The sequence below is a fragment of the Jaculus jaculus genome, chromosome 3, assembly GCF_020740685.1.
Source record: "Jaculus jaculus isolate mJacJac1 chromosome 3, mJacJac1.mat.Y.cur, whole genome shotgun sequence".
NCBI classification, from domain to species: domain Eukaryota; kingdom Metazoa; phylum Chordata; class Mammalia; order Rodentia; family Dipodidae; genus Jaculus; species Jaculus jaculus.
Genome location: NC_059104.1, coordinates 129,847,546 through 129,871,056, shown reverse-complemented (window position 1 = coordinate 129,871,056; position 23,511 = coordinate 129,847,546). Strand labels below are relative to the sequence as shown.

The 23,511-nt window shown below is 48.1% G+C and overlaps 12 non-coding genes across 12 annotated transcripts; all 12 read left to right on the top strand.

Moving 5' to 3' along the window:
• The first annotated feature begins 1,239 nt into the window (after window positions 1-1,239).
• On the top strand, window positions 1,240-1,319 carry LOC123459810. The gene has a single exon (XR_006636548.1). It is a non-coding gene; the product is annotated as a small nucleolar RNA SNORD115 (small nucleolar RNA).
• A 1,677-nt stretch (window positions 1,320-2,996) lies between these two features.
• On the top strand, window positions 2,997-3,076 carry LOC123459774. The gene has a single exon (XR_006636512.1). It is a non-coding gene; the product is annotated as a small nucleolar RNA SNORD115 (small nucleolar RNA).
• Window positions 3,077-4,817: 1,741 nt separating this feature from the next.
• On the top strand, window positions 4,818-4,897 carry LOC123459850. The gene has a single exon (XR_006636587.1). It is a non-coding gene; the product is annotated as a small nucleolar RNA SNORD115 (small nucleolar RNA).
• Window positions 4,898-6,589: 1,692 nt separating this feature from the next.
• LOC123459834 lies at window positions 6,590-6,669 on the top strand. Its single transcript, XR_006636571.1, has one exon. It is a non-coding gene; the product is annotated as a small nucleolar RNA SNORD115 (small nucleolar RNA).
• A 1,726-nt stretch (window positions 6,670-8,395) lies between these two features.
• Window positions 8,396-8,475, top strand: LOC123459773. Its single transcript, XR_006636511.1, has one exon. It is a non-coding gene; the product is annotated as a small nucleolar RNA SNORD115 (small nucleolar RNA).
• A 1,691-nt stretch (window positions 8,476-10,166) lies between these two features.
• Window positions 10,167-10,246, top strand: LOC123459790. Its single transcript, XR_006636528.1, has one exon. It is a non-coding gene; the product is annotated as a small nucleolar RNA SNORD115 (small nucleolar RNA).
• Window positions 10,247-11,993: 1,747 nt separating this feature from the next.
• Window positions 11,994-12,073, top strand: LOC123459807. Its single transcript, XR_006636545.1, has one exon. It is a non-coding gene; the product is annotated as a small nucleolar RNA SNORD115 (small nucleolar RNA).
• Window positions 12,074-13,769: 1,696 nt separating this feature from the next.
• On the top strand, window positions 13,770-13,849 carry LOC123459836. Its single transcript, XR_006636573.1, has one exon. It is a non-coding gene; the product is annotated as a small nucleolar RNA SNORD115 (small nucleolar RNA).
• Window positions 13,850-15,602: 1,753 nt separating this feature from the next.
• Window positions 15,603-15,682, top strand: LOC123459818. The gene has a single exon (XR_006636556.1). It is a non-coding gene; the product is annotated as a small nucleolar RNA SNORD115 (small nucleolar RNA).
• Window positions 15,683-18,641: 2,959 nt separating this feature from the next.
• LOC123459808 lies at window positions 18,642-18,721 on the top strand. Its single transcript, XR_006636546.1, has one exon. It is a non-coding gene; the product is annotated as a small nucleolar RNA SNORD115 (small nucleolar RNA).
• A 1,754-nt stretch (window positions 18,722-20,475) lies between these two features.
• LOC123459812 lies at window positions 20,476-20,555 on the top strand. Its single transcript, XR_006636550.1, has one exon. It is a non-coding gene; the product is annotated as a small nucleolar RNA SNORD115 (small nucleolar RNA).
• Window positions 20,556-22,249: 1,694 nt separating this feature from the next.
• LOC123459772 lies at window positions 22,250-22,329 on the top strand. Its single transcript, XR_006636510.1, has one exon. It is a non-coding gene; the product is annotated as a small nucleolar RNA SNORD115 (small nucleolar RNA).
• Window positions 22,330-23,511: the final 1,182 nt, after the last annotated feature.

Genomic DNA, 23,511 nt, shown 5'->3' with positions numbered 1-23,511 from the left:
ATTCTGAGCATTAGAAAGGTAGCACAAGTACAGTTGGGGAAGCCGTACAAGAGGTCTCAAGGCCCTTGTTTCCTCAGAGTGGCAAGCCTCTTGGCCAACTGCCCATTGTCATTTGTCTGGCTTGGATTGTCATTTCCGACCCTTGATTCCTGGGACACAGAACACATCTAGAGTCAGCTCTGTGGTTCCCGATGGAGGCCAAGGGAAAGTGCCTGAGGCACATAGAGCAGGAAGCACGTGAGAGCTCACATTCAGGAAATGATATTACATGGGTAATGTGCATAGGACAAGTGCTGTGTTCCAGTGTGATCTTGGCACTCCACCGGACTTGATAATTCTCTGGCCATGGATTCCTGATGAAACAGGTTTCCAGTTGAACTAAGCCTAAGTGCCCGGGTATGCTCTCCTTAGAGAGATGTCCATACTAAGGCGCTTTTCCATCATTGTATGCCCTTGTAGACTGAGTGCTAGAGAATATGGGCCGGTCCAGGGAGATCAGGCAACAAGGAAAGTTTTGGATAGGAACAGATCCACTTTTTGCACTATATTCCCTCCCAGCATCTGCCATGAGGGGCTAGTCCATTAAGGAAACCCTGCGCAAACATTCAGCCATGGGTCTGACTCCACAGAGCATCCACAAAAGGGATGTGATGTACGCTCCCTCTATATATTCCATTCTTCACATATAGGGATGTGAGATGTGACTGGCCATATGTGCCAATAGACTCCCATTTTAAGAAGATCCCTAGAACCATATAGAGGATACAGACAACACTTGTTCTGGTGGGTTGCAATTATCTTTAGAACTAAGAATGTGTACGATGAAAATGGACAGTAGTGTTCAGCAGGGGCCCTTTTAGCCAACCATCACAAGTTGATTCTCAGAAATGGAAGGTCCTGCTAAGCTTGCACATACCAAGTAGATCCTTTGTCTTGGGCCTCCCAGAAAGATTATAATTCAGAAATGATCCATTCCGTCAATAAGCAGCCATCAGAGCCCAGTGTACGTTGCAACCCTGTGATTCAGGCGGGCAGGACATCTGGCTTCTCTCTATTCACACAGAGGTCAAAGGCGGAGAGACACCATCTGGAAACTCTTTGTCGGAGGCCTCCAGAAGCTCACGACACCTTCTCTGATACTACTGTAGCTCATGCCTTTGAGCTGCTGTCTGACCTGGTAAGCAAACAGTGGGCCCAGAGAGGAAGCATGCTTGGTAGGGGCGTGATAGGTTCTGTGCTGGGTCAATGATGATACACTTTCTGTCATGAAGAATGGTGATGACATAAAAATCATGCTCAATAGGATTACGCTGAGGCCCAGCCAAGGATGCACTTACATGGACGTGGGTTGTCGGCAGTCTTGGCTCCCCATACATGCACAAATTTTCATATACCGAAGTCTCCATGGCCATGCTTAAGCGTAGGATCATGGGCACTTGTCATTTCCAGCCCGTCTCTCCACAGTACGGAAGTATCACATAGATCTTCCTGCTCAGTGGTGACCACTTGCAGGGATCCAATAAGGGCTATCCCTTTGTGTTAACCTCCCATCCTTATGTTTTGTCTTCCATTGAGACCTCTTTGCCAGGAGTACACATGTCATTGTCCTACATGTGGGACTGGACCTCTAGGACTTTGGTCCATTAAGGACCGTGTGTGGATAGCCCGAGAAGATGCCCAGGTGTTCATTCAGAAGGTATGTTGTGATTGGAAGAGCCAGGTGAGGCATTTACTGCTCAGGACAGCCATATCTCTTTCTTATCTACCCAAACCATGTCTCAGTGCCTGAGTAAGGAAGGGTGGCCCCCACTAGACACATAGGGACTTGAGTCCAGGGAGGATGTGGACATCCCTGATTATTAGCAGGTTGGATCAGTAGCCGCCAGAAAAGGCTCCTCAGAGATAATGTGGGCCTTAGATCTGCAAACATATTGGCCACTGACTATGGGCATGTCCTTGAGTGAAGGGGTTCTGTTGGACCTGAAGGCAAGGGAACCTCCCCAGATCGTCCTTCCCCACTGTGGTTTCTATTTTGAAGCTTAAGGCCAACAGCCGAGGATGGAAGGCACACCGAGCTAGGGTCCCTGCATCAGGAAAGGACTTGAGCTGTAAGCAGTTAAAAGTGAATCAGAGACGGGGCATATTTGTTGTTCTGCTGCTTCCCCTCTTCAATATATCTTCTCTGGACAGGATTGATAGGGACTTCCTTGTGCAGGACCCCCTCCAGGTGTTTGCATCCTGAACGCCTTGGTACCAAATAGATCTAAAGGGCAGTCCATGTCAAGCAACTGTCCCATCAATGTTACACACATGTAGATGAGACACAGCGCATGTGTGTTTCCAGGGGAGGGTTCCTCCAACAAAAGTCTTAGTGTCAAACAGAGTCCTCTGTCCATTGGGTTGTGGCCCAAAGTTGGCCATGAGGGACTGGTTCACAAAGGACACAATCCCCAAAGGCCTAGACGCAGAGCTACGAGGAATTCGAAAATGTATATCTACAGATCTCATTGTTTACTGGAAAGCAAGTGATAGGCCACAGAGGTGTATAATTCCTGCTGGGTCCAAATTTGGAGCAAGAAATTTGTACAAAGTCGTGTTAGTTGTCAAGAGGGCCGCCTTTGCCCAAGCATAATCAGGGGAATCAAGGACACAGCAGCAGTGAATAGGATTGACAAAGCTTTTCCCACGTCCACGGAGTATGTGTCTTGTTCCTCCCCATGTAGTTCCGAACTGAGAAATGATCAGCGCAGTCCATAGGTAGACATCAAGCTCCACTGTGGCATCCCACGCCATATCTTGTGTGCTTTCTTCTTTTTCATACTAAAGGCCAAGGGGAGGTAGACCCTGAGTACTCCCTTTCCTGATGCCTACAGGTGCGCAAGAGACCATCTCTAAGTCCAGTGGATATCCTGCCTCCTGATTCACTCTCCTTGTGCTGTAAGGCTACACAGGGACCTGTGAACAAAGCATGCTTGGGGAGAGCTTGGTCTTGTCCTGGGTCAATGATGACAATCTTCCTGTCATGAAGAGAGATGATGACATAAAAATCATGCTCAACAGGATTACGCTGAGGCCCAGGCAAAAATTTTCCTTCCAGAAATGGGAGTGTGGTCTGAAGTGCTTTGGCAAGGGCAAGGAATTTGGGAGCTGAAGTCCCCAAGCCATTTCTCATGGCACATGAGGAGAAATTGTCCAATGTTTGCCCTCCCAGTGAAGTACGCATGAACCAAATTGAATCTGGCTGCGATAAATCGCCTCACTCCGGGCTACTATATGGGTTGTGGCTCTTTGCGCAGCTCACTTCTTGACCTTTGCTCTTTCAGACTCAGGTACCCTTGTCCCCAGGAGGAACACTCCATTTTGTCCTGCTCAGGTGAGTAGACCACTGTGATTTTGGACCACATGCGGTACTATTGTGATTAACAAAGGGAGAATACCTGATCTACGTTGGGAAGAATGGATACACCTGCAAGTGCCAATGGGTGCTTCTGTACATGAGCAAAGCCCCAACTCCTCCTCACCTCAACAATGCCATGAGGTCAGGATGAGTGGAAGTCCTGCTATGCCTTTGGCCAATGTGGAATAGACTTCTTTGTCCCAGGAGAGAATTCTGAGCATTAGAAAGGGTGCACAGGTGCAGTCAGGGAAGCCGTACAAGAGGTCTCAAGGCCCTTGTGTCCACAGAGTGGCGACCCTCTTGGCCAACTACCCATTGGCATGTGTCTGGCTTGGATTGTCATTTCCGACCCTTGATTCTCAGGACCCAGAACACATCTGGAGTCAGCTCTGTAGATCCTGATGGAGGCCCAGGGAAAGAGCCTGAGTCACATAGAGTAGGAAGCAGGGGACATGCCTACTTCAGGAAATGATATTACATGGTAATGTGCATAGGACAGGTGCTGTGTTCCAGAGTGGTCTTGGCCCTCCCCCAGCCTTGATGATTCTTCTCTGGCCGTGGATTCCAGATGAAACAGGCTTCCAGTTGAACTAAGCCTCAGTGCCCAGGTATGCTCTCCTTAGACAGTCGTATACTAAGGTGCTTTTCCATCATGATATGCCCTTGTAGACTGAGTGCTAGAGAGTATGAGCCGGTCCAGGGAGATCAGGCAACAAGGAAAGTTTTGGAGTGTAACAGATCCCCTTCTAGCCCTATATTCTATCCCAGCACCTGCCTTGAGGGGCTAGTCCATTGAGGACACCCTGTGCAAACCTTCAGCCATGGGTCTGACTCCACAGAGCACCCACAACAGGGATGTGATGTATGCTCCCTCTACATATTCCATTGTTCACATGTAGGGACATCAGATGTCCTGATATGTCTGGATAGACTTCCATTTGAGGAAGATCCCCTAGAACCATATCGAGGATACAGACAACACTTGTTCCCGTGGGTTGCAATTTTCTTCAGAACTAAGAATGTGTAGGATGAAATTGGGTAGTAGTGTTCAGCAGGGACCCTTTCAGCCAGCCATCACAAGTTGATTCTCAGAAATGGAAGGTCCTGCTAAGCTCGCACATACCAATTAGAACTTTTGTCCTGGGCTTCCCAGAAAAGTTATATTACACAAATGATCCATGCAGTCAATAAGCAGCCATCAGAACCTAGTGTACTTTGCAACCCTGTGATTCCGCTGGGCAGGACATCTGGCTTCTCTCTATTCAGTCAGAGGTGAAAAACTGGAAACTCTTTGTCAGAAGCCTCCAGAGCTCAAGACACCTCTCTGAGACTATTGTAGCTCATGCCTTTGGAGCTGCTGTCTGAACTGGTAAGGAAACAGTGGGCCCAGAGAGGAAGCATGCTTGATAGGTTCTGGGCTGGGTCACTGATAATACCCTTTCTGTCATGAAGAGTGGTAATGACATAAAACTCATGCTCAATAGGACTACACAGAGGCTCGGCCATGGATGCACTTACATGGACATGGGTTGTCTACAGTCTTGGCTCCCCGTACGTGCACAAATTTTCATTTACCAAAGTCTCCATGGTCATGCTTAAGCGTAGGATCATGGGCACTTTTCATTTGCACCCCATCTCTGCACAGGATGGAAGTTCCACATCAGATCTTGCTGCTCAGGGGTGACCTCTTGCAGGGACACAATTACGGCTACCCCTCTTTGTTAACCTTCCCTCCTTATGTTTTCTCTTCTATTGAGACATCTTTGCAAGGAGTACCCTGCCATTGTCCTACATGTGGGACTGGACCTCTAGGACTTTGGTCCATTAAGGATCGTGTGTGGATAGCCCAGGAAGATGCCCAGGTTTTCACTGGGAAGGTATGTTGTGATGAGGAGAGCCAGTTGAGGCATTTTGCTGCTCAGGACAGCCATATCTTTTTATTATCTACCCAAACCATGTCTCAGTGCATGAGTAAGGAAGAGTGGCCCCCAAAAACCCATAGGGACTTGAGTCCAGGGAGGATGTGGACATCCCTGATTATTAGAAGTATGGACCAGTTGCCGCGAGAAAAAGCTCCTCCGAGATTATGTGAGCCTTATATCTGCGAACACATAGCCACCTGTCTATGGGAATGTCCTTGAGTCAAGGGGTTCTGTTGGACCTGGAGGCAAGGGACCCTCCCCAGATCTTCCTTCACCACTGTGGTTTCTATTTTGAAGGCTAAGGCCAACAGCCGAGGATGGATGGCACACCGAGCTAGGAGCCCTGCATCAGGCAAGGTCTTGAGCTCTAAGCAGTTAAAAGTGAATCAGAGAGGAGGCATATTTTTTGTTCTGCTGTTTCCTGTCTTCAATATATCTTCTCTGGACAGGATTCATAGGGAATTACTTGTGAAGGACACACTCCAGTTGTTTGCATCCTGAACGCCTTGGTACCATATAGATCTAAAGGGCAGTCCATGTCAAGCAGCTGTCCCATCAATGTTACGCACATGTAGATGAGACACAGAGCATGTGTGTGTCCAGGGGAGGGTTCCTCCAAACAAAAGTCTTAGTGTCAAACAGAGTCCTCTGTCCATTGGGTTGTGGCCCAAAGTTGGCCATGAGGGACTGGTTCAAAAAGGACACAATCCCCAAAGGCCTAGGTGCAGAGCTACGGGGAATTCCAAAATATATATCTACAGATCTCATTGTTTACTGGAGAGCAAGTGATAGGCCACAGAGGTGTGTTATTCCTGCTGGGTCCAGATTTGGAGCAAGAAATTTGTACGATTATACAGGATGCAAAGTCGTGTTTGTTGTCAATAGGGCCGCCTTTGCCCAAGCATAATCAGGGGAATCAAGGACACAGCAGCAGTGAATAGGATTAAGAAAGCTTTTCACACGTCCACGGAGTATGTGTCTTGTTCCTCCCCATGTAGTTCCTAACTGAGCAATGATCAGCGCAGTCCGTAGGTAGACATCAAGCTCCACTGTGGCATCCCACGCCATATCTTGTGTGCTTTCTTCCTTTTCATACTAAAGGCCCAGGATAGGTAGACCCTGAGTTCTCCCTTTCCTGATGCCTACAGGGGCGGAAGTGTCCATCTCTGAGTCCAATGGATATCCTGCCTCCTGATTCACTCTCCTCGCCCTGTAAGGCTACACAGGGACCTGTGAACAAAGCATGCCTGGGCAGGCTTGGTCTTGTCCTGGGTCAATGATGACAATCTTCCTGTCATGAAGAGCAATGATGACATAAAAATCATGCTCAATAGGTTTATGCTGAGGCCCGGGCAAAAATCCTCCTACCAGAAATAGGAGTGTAGTCTGAAGTGCTTTGGCGAGGGCCAGAATTTTAGGAGCTGACGTCCCAAAGCCATTTCTCGTGGCATATGAGGAGAAATTGTCCAATGTTTGCCCTCCCAGTGAAGTACGCATGCACCAAATCAGATCTGGCTGCCAAAGATCACCTCACGCAGGGCTACTATATGGGCTGTGGCTCTTCGCACAGCTCCCTTCCTGACCTTTGCTCTTTCAGACTCAGGTGCCCTTTTCCTATGGAGGAACACACTTTTTATCCTCCTCAGGTGAGTTGTCCACTGTGATTTGGGACCACATGAGGTACTATTGTTTTTAAAAATGGGAGAACATCTGATCTATGTTGGGAAGAAAGGATACACCTGCAAGAGCCAGTGGGTGCTTTCTGTGCCTGAGCAAAACCTCAACTCCTCCTCACCTCAACAAAGCCATGAGGTCAGGATGAGTGGAAGTCCTGCTATGCCTTTGGCCAATGTGGAATAGACTTCTGTGTCCCAGGAGAGATTTCTGAGCATTAGAAAGGGGGCACAGGTGCAGTCGGGGAAGCCGTACAAGAGGTCTCAAGGCCCTTGTGTCCACAGAGTGGCGAGCCTCTTGGCCAACTACCCATTGGCATGTGTCTGGCTTGGATTGTCATTTCCGACCCTTGATTCTCAGGACCCAGAACACATCTGGAGTCAGCTCTGTGGATCCTGATGGAGGCCTAGGGAAAGAGCCCGAGTCACATACAGGAGGAAGCAGGGGACAGCCCTTCTTCAGGAAATGATATTACATGGGTGATGTGCATAGGACCGGTACTGAGTTCCAGTGTGGTCTTGGCCCTCCACTGGCCTTGATGATTCTTCTCTGGCAGTGGATTCCTGATGAAACAGGTTTCCAGTTGAACTAAGCCTCAGTGCCCGGGTATGCTCTCCTTAGAGAGACGTCCATACTAAGTTGCTTTCGAACCTTGGTATGCCCTTGTAGACTGAGTGCTAGAGAGTATGAGCCCGTTCAGGGAGATCAGGCAACAAGGAAAGTTTTGGAGTGTAACAGATCCCCTTTTAGCCCTATATTCTCTCCCAGCACCTGCCATGAGGGGCTAGTCCATTGAGGACACACTGTGCAAACCTTCACCCATGGGACTGACTCCACAGAGCATCCACAACAGTGACGTGATGTATGCTCCCTCTCCGGATGTCCCGTTATGTCTGATAATCTCCCGTTTGAGGAAGATCCCCTAGAACCATATCGAGGATACAGACAACACTTGTTCCAGTGGGTTGCAATTTTCTTCAAAACTAGGAAGGTGTTGGATGAAAATGGGTAGTAGTGTTCAGCAGGGACCCTTTCAGCCAACCATCACAAGTTGATTCTCAGAAATGGAAGGTCCTCCTAAGCTCGAACATACCAAGAAGATCCTTTGTCTTGGTCCTCCCAGAAAGGTTATAATTCAGAAATTATCCATGCAGTCAATAAGCAGCCATCAGAGTCCAGTGTACTTTGCAACCCTCTGATTCAGGTGGGCAGGACATCTGGCTTCTCTCTACTCACACAGAGGTCAAAAACTGGAAACTCTTTGTCGGAAGCCTCCAGAAGCTCAAGACACCTCTCTGAAACTACTGCAGCTCATGCCGTTGGAGCTGCTGTCTGACCTGGTAAGCAAACAGTGGGCCCAGAGAGGAAACATGATTGGTACGGGCGTGATAGCTTCTGTGTTGGGTCAATGATGATACCCATTCTGTCATGAAGAGTGGTGATGACATAAAAATCATGCTCAATAGGATTACGCTGAGGCCCAGCCAAGGATGCACTTACATGGACATGGGTTGTCGACAGTCTTGGCTCCCCGTACGTGCACAAATTTTCATATACCGAAGTCTCCATGGTCATGCTTAAGCGTAGGATCATGGGCACTTGTCCTTTCCAGCACATCTCTGCACAGTATGGAAGTACCACATCAGATCTTGCTGCTCAGGACTGACCTATTGCAGGGATCCAATAAGGGCTATCCCTCTTTGTTAACCCCTGTTCCTTATGTTTGGTCTTCCGTTGAGACCTTCTTGCCAGGAGTACCCCTGCAATTGTCCTACATGTGTGACTGGACCTCTGGGAATTTGGTCCGTGAAGGATCAAGTATGGATACCCCAAGAAGATCCCCAGGTGTTCATTGGGAAGGTATGTTGTGATTAGAAGTGCCAGTTCAGGCATTTTGCTGCTCAGGACAGCCATATCTCTTTCTTATCTACCCAAACCATATCTCGGTGCATGAGTAAGGAAGGGTGGCCCCCACTAGACCCATAGGGACTTGAGTCCAGGGAGGGTGTGGACATCCCTGATTATTAGAAGGTTGGACCAGTTGCCGCAGGAAAGGCTCCTCCGAGATTATGTGGGCCTTAGATCTGGGAACACATTGACCACCTGGCTAAGGGCATGTCCTTGAGTCAAGGGGTTCTGTTGGACATGGATGCAAGGGACCCTCTCCAGATCTTCCTTCACCACTGTGGTTTCTATTTTGAATGCTAAGGGCAAAAGCCGAGGATGGAATGCACACCGAGCTAGAGTCCCGGTATCAGGCAAGGATTTGAGGTGTAAGCAGTTAAAAGTGAATCAGAGAGGCGGCATACTTGTTGTTCTGCTCCTTCCCCTCTTCAATATATATTCTCTGGACAGGACTGATAGGGACTTCCTTATGAAGGACCGCCTCCAGGTGTTTGCATCCTGAACGCCTTGGTACCAAATAGATCTAAAGGGCAGTCCATGTCAAGCAGCTGTCCCATCAATGTTACGCACATGTAGATGAGACACAGAGCATATGTGTGTCCAGGGGAGGATTCCTCCCAACAAAAGTCTTAGTGTCGAAGAGAGTTCTCTGTCCTTTGGGTTGTGGCCAAAAGTTGGCCATGAGGGACTGGTTCACAAAGGACACAATACCCAAGGCCTAGGAGCAGAGCTACGGGGACTTCCAAAATACATATCTACAATTCTCATTGTTTACTGGAGAGCAAGTGATAGGCCACAGATGTGTGTAATTTCCGCTGTGTCCAAATTTGGAGCAAGAAATTTGTACGATTATACAGGATGCAAAGTCGTGTTAGCTGTCAAGAGGGCCGTCTTTGCCCAAGCATAATCAGGGGTCAAGGACACAGCAGCTGAGAATAGAATTGGCAAAGCTTTTCCCACGTCCAAGGAGTCTGTGTCTTCTTCCTCCCCAGGTAGGTCCGAACTAAGAAATGATCAGCACAGTCCATAGGTAGACATCAAGCTCCACTATGGCATCCCATGCCATATCTTGTGTGCTTTCATCCTTTTCATACTAAAGGCCAGGGGAGGAAGACCCTGAGTCCTCCCTTTCCTGATGCCTACAGCTGCACAAGAGACCATCTCTGAGTCCAGTGGATATCCTGCCTCCTGATTCACTCTCCTCGCCCTGTATGGCTACCAAGGGACCTGTCAACAAAGCATACTTGGGGAGGGCTTGGTCTTGTCCTGGGTCAATGATGACAATCTTCCTGTCATGAAGAGAGATGATGACATAAAAATCATGCTCAATAGGATTACGCTGAAGCCCGGGCGAAAATCCTCCTACCAGAAATGGGAGTGTGGTCTGAAGTGCTTTGGTGAGGGCCGGGAATTTGGGAGGTGAAGTCCCCAAGCCATTTCTCATGGCATATGAGGAGCAATTGTCCAATGTTTGCCCTCCCAGTGAAGTACACATGCACCAAATCAGATCTGGCTGCCAAAGATCGCCTCACGCTGGGCTACTATGGACTGTGGCTTTGCACAGCTCCCTTCCTGACGTTTCCTCTTTCAGACTCAGTTTCCCTTGTCCCCAGGAGGAACACACCTTTTTGTCCTGCTCAGGTGAGTAGACCACTGTGATTTTGGACCACATGAGGTACTGTTGTGATTAACAAAGGGCGAACATCTGATCTACATTGGGAAGAAAGGATACACCTCCAAGAGCCATTGGGTGCTTCTGTGCCTGAGCAAAGCCCAACTCCTCCTCACCTCAACAATGCCATGAGGTCAGGATGAGTGGAAGTCCTGCTATGCCTTTGGCCAATGTGGAATACACTTCTTTGTCCCAGGAGAGAATTCTGAGCATTAGAAAGGTTGCACAGGTGCAGTCGGGGAAGCCGTACAAGAGGTCTCAAGGCCCTTGTGCCACAGAGTGGCAAGCCTCTTGGCCAACTACCCATTGGCATGTGTCTGGCTTGGATTGTCATTTCCGATCCTTGATTCTCAGGACCCAGAACACATCTGGAGTCAGCTCTGTGGATCCTGATAGAGGCCTAGGGATAGAGCCCGAGTCACATAGAGTAGGAAGCAGGGGACAGCCTTACTTCAGGAAATGATATTACAGGGGCAATGTGAATAGGACAGGTGCTGAGTTCCAGTGTGGTCTTGTCCCTCCACCTGCCTTGATGATTCTTCTCTGGCCGTGGATTCCTGATGAAACAGGCTTACAGTTGAACTAAGTCTCAGTTCCAATGTATGCTCTCCTTAGAGAGACGTCCATACTAAGGTGCTTTTCCACCATGGGATGCCCTTGTAGACTGCTAGAGAGTATGAGCCAGTCCAGGGATATCAGGCCACAAGGAATGTTTTGGAGAGGAACACATCCCCTTTTAGCCCTATGTTCTCTCCCAGCACCTGCCATAAGGGGCTAGTCCTTTTTGGACACCCTGTGCAAACCTTCACCCATGGGTCTGACACCACAGAGCATCCACAACAGTGTCGTGATATATGCTCCCCCTGCATATTCCATTGTTCACATGTAGGGACGTGAGATGTCCCGATATGTCCGGATAGTCTCCCATTTGAGGAAGATCCCCTAGAACCATATCGAGGATACAGACAACACTTGTTCCCATGGGTTGCAATTTTCCTCATAACTAGGAATGTGTAGGATGAAAATGGGTAGTAGTGTTCAGCAGGGACACTTTCAGCCAACCATCACATGTTGATTCTCAGAAATGGAATGTCATGCTAAGCTCGCACATACCAAGTAGATCCTTTGTCTTAGGCCTCCCAGAAGGGTTATAATTCAGAAATGATCCATGCAGTCAATAAGCAGCCATCAGAGCCCAGTGTACTTTGCAACCCTGTGATACAGGTGGGCAGGACATCTGGCTTCTCTCTATTTAGACAGAGGTCAAAAACTGGTAAATCATTGTTGGAGGCCTCCAGAAGCTCAAGACACCTTCTCTGAGACTACTGTAGCTCATGCCTTTGGAGCTGCTGTCTGACCTGGTAAGCAAACAGTGGGCCCAGAGAGGAAGCATGCTTGCTAGGGGTGTGGAAGGTTCTGGGCTGGGTCAATGATGATACCCTTTTTGTCATGAAGACTGGTGATGACATAAAAATCATGCTCAATAGGATTACGCTGAGGCCCAGCCAAGGATGCACTTACATGGACGTGGTGTGGCGGCAGTCTTGGCTCCCCGTCCGTACACAAATTGTCATATACCGAAGTCTCCATGATCATGCTCTAAGCGTAGGATCATGGGCACTTGTTATTTCCAGCCCATCTCTGCACAGTACGGAAGTACCACATGAGATCTTGCTGCTTAGGTGTGACCCCTTGCAGGGATATAATAAGGGCTATCCCTCTTTGTTAACCTCCCTTCCTTATGTTTTGTCTCCCATTCAGACCTCTTTGCCAGGAGTACTTGTGCCATTGTCCTACTTGTGGGACTGGACCTCTAGGACGTTGGGCCGTTAAGTACCGTGTGTGGATAACCCGAGAAGATGCCCAGGTGTTCATTGGGAAGGTATGTTGTGATTAGAAGAGCCAATTGAGGCATTTTGCTGCTCAGGACGGCCATATCTCTTTCTTGTCTACCCAAACCATATCTCGGTGCATGAGTAAGGAAGGGTGGCCCCCACTAGACTCATAGGGACGTGAGTCCAGGGAGGATGTGGACATCCCTGATTATTAGAAGGTTGGACCAGTTGCCGCCAGAAAAGGCTCCTCCGAAATTATGAGGGCCTTAGATCTGCCAACACCTTGGCCACCTGGCTATGGGCATGTCCTTGAGTCAAGGGGTTCTGCTGGACCAGGAGGCAAGGCACCCTCCCCAGATCTTCCTTCAACACTGTGGTTTCTATTTTGAATGCTAAGGCCAACAGCCGAGTATGGAAGGCACACCGAGTTAGGGTCCCTGCATCAGGGAGGACTTGTGCTGCAAGCAGTTAAAAGTGAATCAGAGAGGCGAAATATTTCTTGTTCTGCTGCTTGCCCTCTTCAATATATCTTCTCTGGAAAGGATTAATAGGGACTTCCTTGGGAAAGACCCCCTCCAGGTGTTTTCATCCTGAATGCCTTGGTTCCAAATAGATCTTAAGGGCAGTCCATGTCAAGCAGCTGTCCCATCAATGTTACGCACATGTAGATGAGACACACAGCATGTGTGTGTCCAGGGGAGGGTTTCTCCCAACAAAAGTCTTAGTATCGAACAGAGTCTTCTGTCCATTGGGTTGTGGCCCAAGTTTGGTCATGAGAGTCTGGTTCACAAAGGACACAATCCCCAAAGGCCTAGGCGCAGAGCTAAGGGGACTTCCAAAATATATATCTACAGATCTCATAGTTTACTGGAGAGCAAGTGATAGGCCACAGTGGTGTGTTATTCCTGCTGGGTCCAAATTTGGAGCAACCAATTTGTACGATTATACAGGATGCAAAGTCTTGTTAGTTGTCAAGAGGGCCACCTTTGTCCAAGCATAATCACGGGAATCAAGGACACAGCAGCACAGAATAGGATTGGCAAAGCTTTTCCCATGATCACCTAGTCTGTGTATTGTTCTTCCCCAGGTAGGTCCGAACTGAGCAATGATCTGCGCAGTCCGTAGGTAGACATCAAGCTCCACTGTGGCATACCATGCCATATCTTGTGTTTTTTCTTCCTTTTCACACTAAAGGCCAAGGGAAGGTAGACCCTGAGTTCTCCTTTTCCTGATGCCTACAGGTGCGCAAGAGACCATCGCTGAGTCCAGTGTATATCCTCCCTCCTGATTCACTCTCCTCACCTTGTAAGGCTACCCAGGGACCTGTGAAGAAAGCATGCTTAGGGAGGGCTTGGTCTTTTCCTGGGTCAATGATGAAAATCTTCTTGGTCATGAAGCCGATGATGACATAAAAATCATGCTCAATAGGATTACGCTGAGGCCCGGGAAAAAATCCTCTACCAGAAATGGGAGTGTGGTCTGAAGTGCTTTGGCAAGGCCCAAGAATTTGGGAGCTGAAGTCCCCAAGCCATTTCTCATGGCATGTGAGGAGCAATTGTCCAATGTTTGCCCTCCCACTGAAGTACGCATGCACCAAATCAGATCTGCCTGCCAATGATCACCTCACGCAGGGCTACTATATGGGCTGTGGTACTTTGCGCAACTCCCTTCCTGACCTTTGCTTTTTCAGACTCAGGTACCCTTGTCCCCAGGAGCAACACACCTTTTTGTCCTGCTCAGGTGAGTAGACCACTGTGATTTTGGACCACATGAGGTACTATTGTGATTAACAAAGGGAGAACATCTGATCTACGTTAGGAAGTAAGGATACACCTGCAAGAGCCAGTGGGTGCTTCTGTGCCTGAGCAAAGCCCCAACTCCTCCTTACCTCAACAAAGCCATGAGGTCAGGATGAGTGGAAGTCCTGCTATGCCTTTGGCCAATGTGGAACAGACTTCTTTGTTCCAGGAGAGAATTCTCAGCACTAGAAAGGGTGCACAGCTGCAGTTGGGGAAGCCGTACAAGAGGTCTCAAGGCCCTTGTGCCACAGAGTGGCAAGCCTCTTGGCCAACTACCCATTGGCATGTTTCTGGCTTGGATTGTCATTTCTGACCCTTGATTCTCAGGACCCAGAACACATTTGGAGTCAGCACTGTGGTTCCTAGGGATAGAGGCCTAGGGATAGAGCCCGAGTCACATAGAGTAGGAAGCAGGGGACAGCCCTACTTCAGGAAATGATATTACATGGGTAATATACATAGGACAGGTGCTGTGTTCCAGTGTGGTCTTGGCCCTCCATCGGCCTTGATGATTCTTCCTTGGCCGGGGATTCCTGATGAAACAGGCTTCCAGTTGAACTAAGCCTCAGTTCCCAGGTATGCTCTCCTTAGAGAGACGTCCATACTAAGGTTCTTTTCCATCATGATATGCCCTTGTAGACTGAGTGCTAGAGAGTAGTAGCCGGTTCAGGGAGATCAGGTAACAAGGAAAGTTATGGAGAGGAACAGATCCCCTTTAGCCCTATGTTCTCTCCAAGCACCTGCCATGAGGGGCTAGTCCTTTGAGGACACCCTGTGCAAACCTTCATCCATGAGTCTGACTCCATACAAGATCCACAACAGGGACGTGATGTATGCTCCCTCTACATATTCCATTGTTCACATGTAAGGATGAGAGAAGTCCCAAAATGACCGGATAGACTCCCTTTTGAGGAAGATCCCCTAGATCCATATCGAGGATACAGACACTTGTTCCCGTGGGTTGCAATTTTCTTCAGAACTAGGAATGTGTAGGATGAAAATGGGTAGTAGTATTCAGCAGGGACCCATTCAGCCAACCATCACAAGTTGATTCTCAGAGATGGAAGGTCCTGCTAAGCTTGCACATACGAAGTAGATCCTTTTTCTTGGGCCTCCCATAAAGTTTATAATTCAGAAATGATCCATGCAGTCAATAAGCAGCCATCAGAGCCCAGTGTACTTTGCAAACCTGTGACTCAGGTTGGCATGATATCTGTCTTCTCCCTATTCAGACAGAGGTCAAAAACTGGAAACTCTTTGTCGGAAGCCTCCAGAAGCTCAACACACCTCTCTGAGACTACTGTAGCTCATGCCTTTGGAGCTGCTGTCTCACCTGGTAAGCAAACAGTGGGCCCAGAGAGGAAGCATGTTTGGAAGGGGGGTGATAGGTTCTGTGCTGGGTCAATGATGATACCCTTTCTGTCATGAAGAGTGGTGGTGACATAAAAATCATGCTCAATAGGATTACGCTGAGGCCCAGCCAAGGATGCACTTACATGGACGTGGTGTGTCAGCAGTCTTGGCTCCCCGTCCGTGCACAAATTGTCATATACCGAAGTCTCCATGGTCATGCTTAAGTGTAGGATCATGGGAACTTGTCATTTCCAGCCCGTCTCTGCATAGTACAGAAGTACCACATCAGATCTTGCTGCTCAGGGGTGACCTCTTGCAGGGTTCCTATAAGGGCTATTTCTCTTTGTTAACCTCCCTTCCTTATGTTTTGTCTTCCATTGAGACCTCTTTGCCAGGAGGACCCCTGTCATGGTCCTTCATGTGGGACTCTACCTCTAGGACGTTGGTCCATTAAGGACCGTGTGTGTATAGCACGAGAAGATGCCCAGGTGTTTATTGGGAAGGTATGTTGTGATTAGAAGAGCCAGTTGAGGCATTTTGCTGCTCAGGACAGCCATATCTCTTTCTTATCTACGCAAACCATATCTCGGTGCATGAGTAAGGAAGGGTGTCCCCCACTAGACCCATAGGGACTTTATTCCAGGGATGATGTGGACATCCCTGATTATTAGAAGATTGGACCAGTTGCCACCAGAAAAGGTTCCTCCGAGATTAGGAGGGCCTTAGATCTGCGAACACATTGGCCACCTGGCTATGGGCATGTCCTTGAGTCAAGTGGTTCTGTTGGACCTGGAGGCAAGGGACCCTCCCCAGTCCTTCCTTCACCACTGTGGTTTCTATTTTGAAGGCTAAGGCCAACAGCCGAGGATAGAAGGCACACCGAGTTAGGGTCCCTGCATAAGGGAAGAACTTGTGCTGTAAGCAGTTAAAAGTGAATCAGAGAGGCAGCATATTTATTGTTCTGCTTCTTGCCCTCTTCAATATATCCTCTCTGGACAGGACTGATAGGGAATTCCTTGTGAAGGACCCCCTCCAGATGTTTGCATCCTGAACACCTTGGTACAAAATATATCTTAAGGACAGTACATTTCAAGCAGCTGTCCCATCAATGTTACACACATGTAGACGAGACACAGAGCATGTGTGTGTCCAGGAGAGGGATTCTCCCAACAAAAGTCTTAATGTCGAACAGAGTGCTCTGTCCATTGGGTTGTGGCCCAATGAGGGTCTGGTTCACAAAGGACACAATGCCCAAAGGCCTAGGCACAGATCTACGGTGACTTCCAAAATATATATCTACAGATCTCATTTTTTACTGGAGAGCAAGTGACAGGCCACAAAGGTGTGTTATTCCTGGTGGGTCCAAATTTGGAGCAAGCAATTAATACGATTATACAGGATGCAAAGTCGTGTTAGTTGTCAAGTGAGCCGCCTTTTCCTGCCGTGTACTGACTCTCGGGGAGATCAGGACCGAGGGAGAACAAGGGCGAAGGCTCAAGGAGAACTCGGGATTCGGCGAGGAAATGACAGACAGACACACTCTAGGTAGAATATGCTGCTGCAATTTACTGAAGGTTTCATGAAGGTTTTATACAGATTGAACAGGGAAACATAGCAAGCCAACAAGTGATCTCAGAAATCATTAATCTAAACAATCTTAAGTATTGTTCTATTGTAAGCATACATGCAATGTTGATCAGGCAGGAACTGTTCCCATTTTTTAAGAAGGACGCCTTGCATCATTGACCACAGCTTTACATGAATAGAAGCTTGGGGTAAGGGATGTAAGGTGAACAATAGGTTATTTATTTTTTATAAACCAAGCAGAGAGCCATCTCTTTTTATTTATTAGATTATTTATATAATTTTTATATTCATTATAAAAGTGTTTCTATCCAAAGACCACCAATATTTTAAGGCTGGTTTAATGTTTTCCAGGAATTCTTTTCTTTCTTGTCTAGAGTATAAGCACCAAGGCTTACGTGTCTTTGCTAAGTATTTTATAAATGGAAGAGAATGCCATAGCCTCCTTATTCCTTCATAATTCATTCATCTATTACCGAATTCATCATATCCTCCCTCATAGGGGAGTGGATCTAGGTAGTTCCCAGCTCTGGGAGTCTACTATCAGCCCTTGATCAAGTACTGAACATACCCCCCAGGAAGTTTCCTGGTGGGAAAGCCTAAGTTTTACAACTCCTTATCTGTAGAACTGTCATACTTCTAATGAACATTACCGATTAACATTTCTACTTTCACTTTCTCAGTATCAGTATTGTTCTAAAACATCATAAGCTGTTTCTACTCTACACCATCTAAAAACTGTTCTAGAGTTAATTTTTTATTCCTAGTAGAGTTATACATTTCCTACATTGCCCTAATCATAGGAGGGGCACATTGAATACTCAAATTGTTTTTGTACTTTGATTGCATGGATGATTAATAGTAAGCGAAGCATAGAAACTAGCTGTTCTTTGACAAACAACTAGAAGAAAGCAGAAAAGAAACAGAAAGCAGAAAACAGCTCATTGGGGCGAGCAATCAGGTCATCGTGACTTCATGGGCAGCAGGAACCATTACAGTAACTGACTGCCAAGGGGTCACCGGGGGCATCCCTCCGAAGAGTGCTGGCCCTTTGTCCTCAGCTCTCTTCCAGTACAGAAGCATCTCTGCTTGCTACACAGGCGAGGTCGCCGTGGACGTAGCATTTTCCCAAACATTATCAGGGGAATCAAGGACACAGCAGCTGAGAATAGGATTGGCAAACCATTTCCGACGTCCACGGAGACTTTGCCTTCTTCTACCCTGGTAGGTCTGAACTGAGAAAAGATCAGCGCAGTCCGAGGGTAGACATCAAGCTCCACTGTGGCATCCCACGCCATATCTTGTGTGCTTTCTTCCTTTTCATTCTAAAGGCCAAGGGGAGGTAGACCCTTAGTTCTCCCTTTCCTGATGTCTACAGGTGTGCAAGACACTATCTCTGAGTCCAGTGGTATCCTGCCTCCTGATTCACTCTCTTCGCCCTGTAAGGCTACACAGGGACCTGTGAACAAAGCATGCTTGGGGAGGGCTGGATCTTGTCCTGGGTCAATGATGACAATCTTCCTGCCATGAAGAGCGATGATGACATAAAAATCATGCTCAATAGGATTACGCTGAGGCCCGGGCAAAAATCCTCCTACCAGAAATGGGAGTGTGGTCTGAAGTGCTTTGGCGAGGGCCAGAATTTTAGGAGCTGATGTCCCCAAGCCATTTCTCATGGCATATGAGGAGCAATTGTCCAATGTTTGCCCTCCCAGTGAAGTACGCATGCACCAAATCAGATCTGGCTGCCAAAGATCACCTCATGCAAGGCTACTATATGGGCTGTGGCTCTTTGCGCAGCTCCCCTCCTGACCTTTGCTCTTTCAGACTCAGGTACCCTTGTCCCCAGGAGAAACACACCTTTTTGTCCTGCTCAGGTGAGTAGACCACTGTCATTTTGGACCACTTGAGGTACTGTTCTGATTAACAAAGGGAGAATATCTGATCTACATTGGGAAGAAAGGATACACCTGCAAGAGCCATTGGGTGCTTTCTGTGCCGGAGCAAAGCCCCAGGCTTCCTTACCTCAACAAAGCCATGAGGTCAGGATGTGTGGAAGTCCTGCTATGCCTTTGGCCAATGTGGAATAGACTTCTGTGTCCCAGGAGAAAATTCTGAGCATTAGAAAGGGGGCACAGTTGCAGTTGGGGAAGCCGTACAAGAGGTCTCAAGGCCATGTGTCCACAGAGTGGGGAGCCTCTTTGCCAACTACACATTGCCATGTGTCAGGCTTGGATTGTCATTAATGAACCTTGATTCGCAGGACCCAGACCAGATCTAGAATCAGCTCTGTGGATCCTGATGGAGGCCAAGGGAAAGATCCCGAGTCACATAGATTAGGAAGCAGGTGGCAGTCCTACTTCAGGAAATGATATTACATGGGTGATGTGCATAGGACAGGTGCTGAGTTCCAGTTTGGTCTTGGCCCTCCACCGGGGTTGATAATTCTTCTCTGACCGTGGATTCCTGATGAAACAGGTTTCCAGTTGAACTAAGCCTCACTGTCCGGGTATGCTCTCCTTAGAGAGACGTCCATACTAAGGTGCTTTCGAACCATGGTATGCCCTTGGAGACTGTGTGCTAGAGAGTATGGGCCGGTCCAGGAATATCAGGCAACAAGGAAAGTTTGGAGAGGAACAGATCCGCTTTTTGCCCTATATTCTCTCCCAGCACCTGCCATGAGGGGCTAGTCATTTGAGGACACCCTGTGCAATCTTTCACACATGAGTCTGACTCCACAGAGCATCCACAATAGAGACGTGATGTATGCTCCCTGTACATATTCCATTGTTCACATGTAGTAAAGTGAGATGTCCCGATATGTCCGGATAGACTCCCATTGGAGGAAGATCCCCTAGAACCATATCGTGGATACACACAACACTTGTTCCCGTGGGTTGCAATTTTCTTCAGAACTAGGAATGTGTAGGATGAAAATGGGTAGTAGTGTTCAGCAGGGACCCTTTCAGCCAACCATCACAAGTTGATTCTCAGAAATGGAAGGTCCTGCTAATCTCGCACATACCAAGTAGATCCTATGTCCTGGGCCTCCCAGAAAGTTTATAATTCAGAAAAGATCCATGCAGTCAATAAGCAGCCATCAGAGCCCAGTGTACTTCGCAACCCTGTGATTCAGGTGGGCAGGACATCTGGCTTTACTCTATTCAGACAGTAGTCAAAAACTGGAAACTCTATGTCAGAAGCCTCCAGAAGCTCAAGACACCTCTCAGAGACTACTGTAGCTCATGCCTTTGGCGCTGCTGTCTCACCTGGTAAGCAAAAAGTGGGCCCAGAGAGGAAGTATGCTTGGTAGGGGCGTGATAGGTTCTGTGCTGGGTCAATGATGATACCCTTTCTCTCATGAAGAGTGGTGATGACATAAAAATCATGCTCAATAGGATTACGCTGAGGCCCAGCCAAGGATGCACTTACATGGACGTGGGGTGTCAGCAGACATGGTTCCTCGTACGTGCAAAAATTTTCATATTCCGAATTCCCCATTGTCATGCTTAAGCATAGGATCATGGGCACTTGTCATTTCCAGCCCGTCACTGCACAGTACGGAAGTATCACATCAAATCTTGCTGCTGAGGGGTGACCTCTTGCAGGGATCCAATAAGGGCTATCCCTTTTTGTTAACCTCCCTTCCTTATGTTTTGTCTTCCATTGAGACCTCTTTACGAGGAGAACCTTTGCCATTGTCCTACCTGTGGGACTGGACATCTAGGACTTTGATCCATTCAGGACCATCTGTGGATACCCAGACAATAAGCCCAGGTGTTCATTAGGAAGGTATGCTGTGATTAAAAGAGCCAGTTGAGGTATTTGCTGCTCAGGACAGCCATATCTCTTTCTTATCTACCCAAACCATATGTTGGTGCATGAGTAAGGAAGGGTGTCCCCCACTAGACCCATAGGGACTTGAGTCCAGGGAGGATGTGGACATCCCTGATTATTAGAAGGTTGGACCAGTTGCCGCCAGAAAAGGCTAATCCGAGATTATGAGGGCCAAGTTCGGCGAACACGTTGGCCACCTAGCTATGGGCATGTCCTTGAGTCAAGGGGTTCTGTTGGACCTGGAGGCAAGGGACCCTCCCCAGATCTTCCTTCACCACTGTGGTTTCTATTTTGAGAGTTAAGGCCAACACCCGAGTATGGAAGGCACACCGAGTTAGGGTCCCTGCATCAGGGAAGGACTTGTACTGTAAGCAGTTAAAAGTGAATCAGAGAGGTGTCGTACTTGTTATTCTGCTGCTTGCCCTCTTCAATATATCTTCTCTGGACAGGATTGATACGGACTTCCTTGTGAAGGACCCCGTCCAGGTGTTTGCATCCTGAACGGGTTGCTACCAAATAGATCTAAAGGGCAGTCCATGTCAAGCAGCTGTCCCATCAATGTTACGCACATGTAGATGAGACACACAGCATGTGCGTGTCCAGCGGAGGGATTCTCCCAACAAAAGTCTCAATGTCGAACAGAGTCCTCTATCCATTGGGTTGTGGCCCAACGTTGGCCATTAGTGTCTGGTTCACAAAGGACACAATCCCCAAAGGCCTAGGCGCAGAGCTAAGGGGACTTCCAAAATATATATCTACTGATCTCATTGTTTACTGGAGAGCAAGTGATAGGCCACAGAGGTGTGTTATTCCTGGTGGGTCCAAATTTGGAGCAAGCAATTAGTACGATTATACAGGATGCAAAGTCGTGTTAGTTGTCAAGAGAGCCACCTTTTCCCAAACATTATCAAGGGAATCAAAAACACAGCAGCTGAGAATAGGATTGGCAAAGCATTTCCCACGTCCACGGAGTCTGTGTCTTGTTCCTCCCCAGGAAGGTCCGAACTGAGAAATGATCAGCGCAGTCCGTAGGTAGACATCAAGCTCCACTGTGGCATCCCACGCCATATCTTGTGTGCTTTCTTCCTTTTCATTCTACAGGCCAAGGGGAGGTAGACCTTGAGTTCTCCCTTTCCTGATGCCAACAGGTGTGCAAGAGACCATCTCTGAGTCCAGTGGATATCCTGCCCCCTGATTCGCTCTCCTGACCCTGTAAGGCTACACAGGGACCTGTGAACAAAGCATGCTTGGGGAGGGCTGGGTCTTGTCCTGGGTCAATGATGACAATCTTCCTGTCATGAAGAGTGATGATGACATAAAAATCATGCTCAATAGGATTACGCTGAGGCCCGGGCAAAAATCCTCCAACCAGAAATGGGAGTGTGGTCTGAAGTGCTTTGGCCAGGGCCAGGAATTTAGGAGCTGACGTCCCCAAGCCATTTCTCATGGCATATGAGGAGAAATAGTCCAATGTTTGCCCTCCCAGTGAAGTACACATACACCAAATCAGATCTGGCTGCCAAAGATCACCTCACTCACGGCTACTATATGGGCTGTGTCTCTGCGCAGTTCCCTTCCTGAACTTTGCTGTTTCAGACTCAGGTACCCTTGTCCCCAGGAGGAACACACCTTTTTGTCCTGCACAGGTGAGTAGGCCACTGTGATTTTGGGCCACATGAGGTACTAATGTGATTAACAAAGCGAGAACATCTGCTCTACATTGGGAAGACAGGATACACCTGCAAGAGCCATTGGTTGCTTTCTGTGCCGCAGCAAAGCCCCAAGTTTTCCTTACCTCAACAAAGCCATGAGGTCAGGATGTGTGGAAGTCCTGCTATGCCTTTGGCCAATGTGGAATAGACATCTGTGTCCCTAGAGAGAATTCTGAGTATTAGAATGGGTGCACATGTGCAGTCGGCGAAGCCGTACAAGACTTCTCAAGGCCCTTGTGTCCACAGAGTGGCGAACCTCTTGGCCAAATACCCATTGGCATGTGTCTGGCTTGGATTGTCATTTCCGACCCTTGATTCTCAGGACACAGAACACACCTAGATTCAGCTCTGTGGATCCTGATGGAGGTCCAGGGAAAGAGCCCGAGTCACATAGAGTAGGAAGCAGGTGACAGCCCTACTTCAGGAAATGATATTATATGGGTGATGTGCATAGGACAGCTGCTGAGTTCCAGGGTGGTCTTGGCCCTACACTGGCCTTGATGATTCTTCTCTGGCCGTGGATTCCTGATGAAACAGGTTTCCAGTTGAACTAAGCCTCGTCCCCGGGTATGCTCTCCATAGAGAGATGTCCACACTAAGGTACTTTCAAACCATGGTATGCCCTTGGAGACTGAGTGCTAGAGAGTATGGGCCGGTCCAGGGAGATCAGGCAACAAGGAAAGTTTGGAGAGGAACAGATCCACTTTTTGCCCTATATTCTCTCCCAGGACCTGCCATGAGGGGCTAGTCCTTTGAGGACACCCTGTGCAAACCTTCACCCATGAGTCTGACTCCACACAGCATCCACAACAGGGACGTGA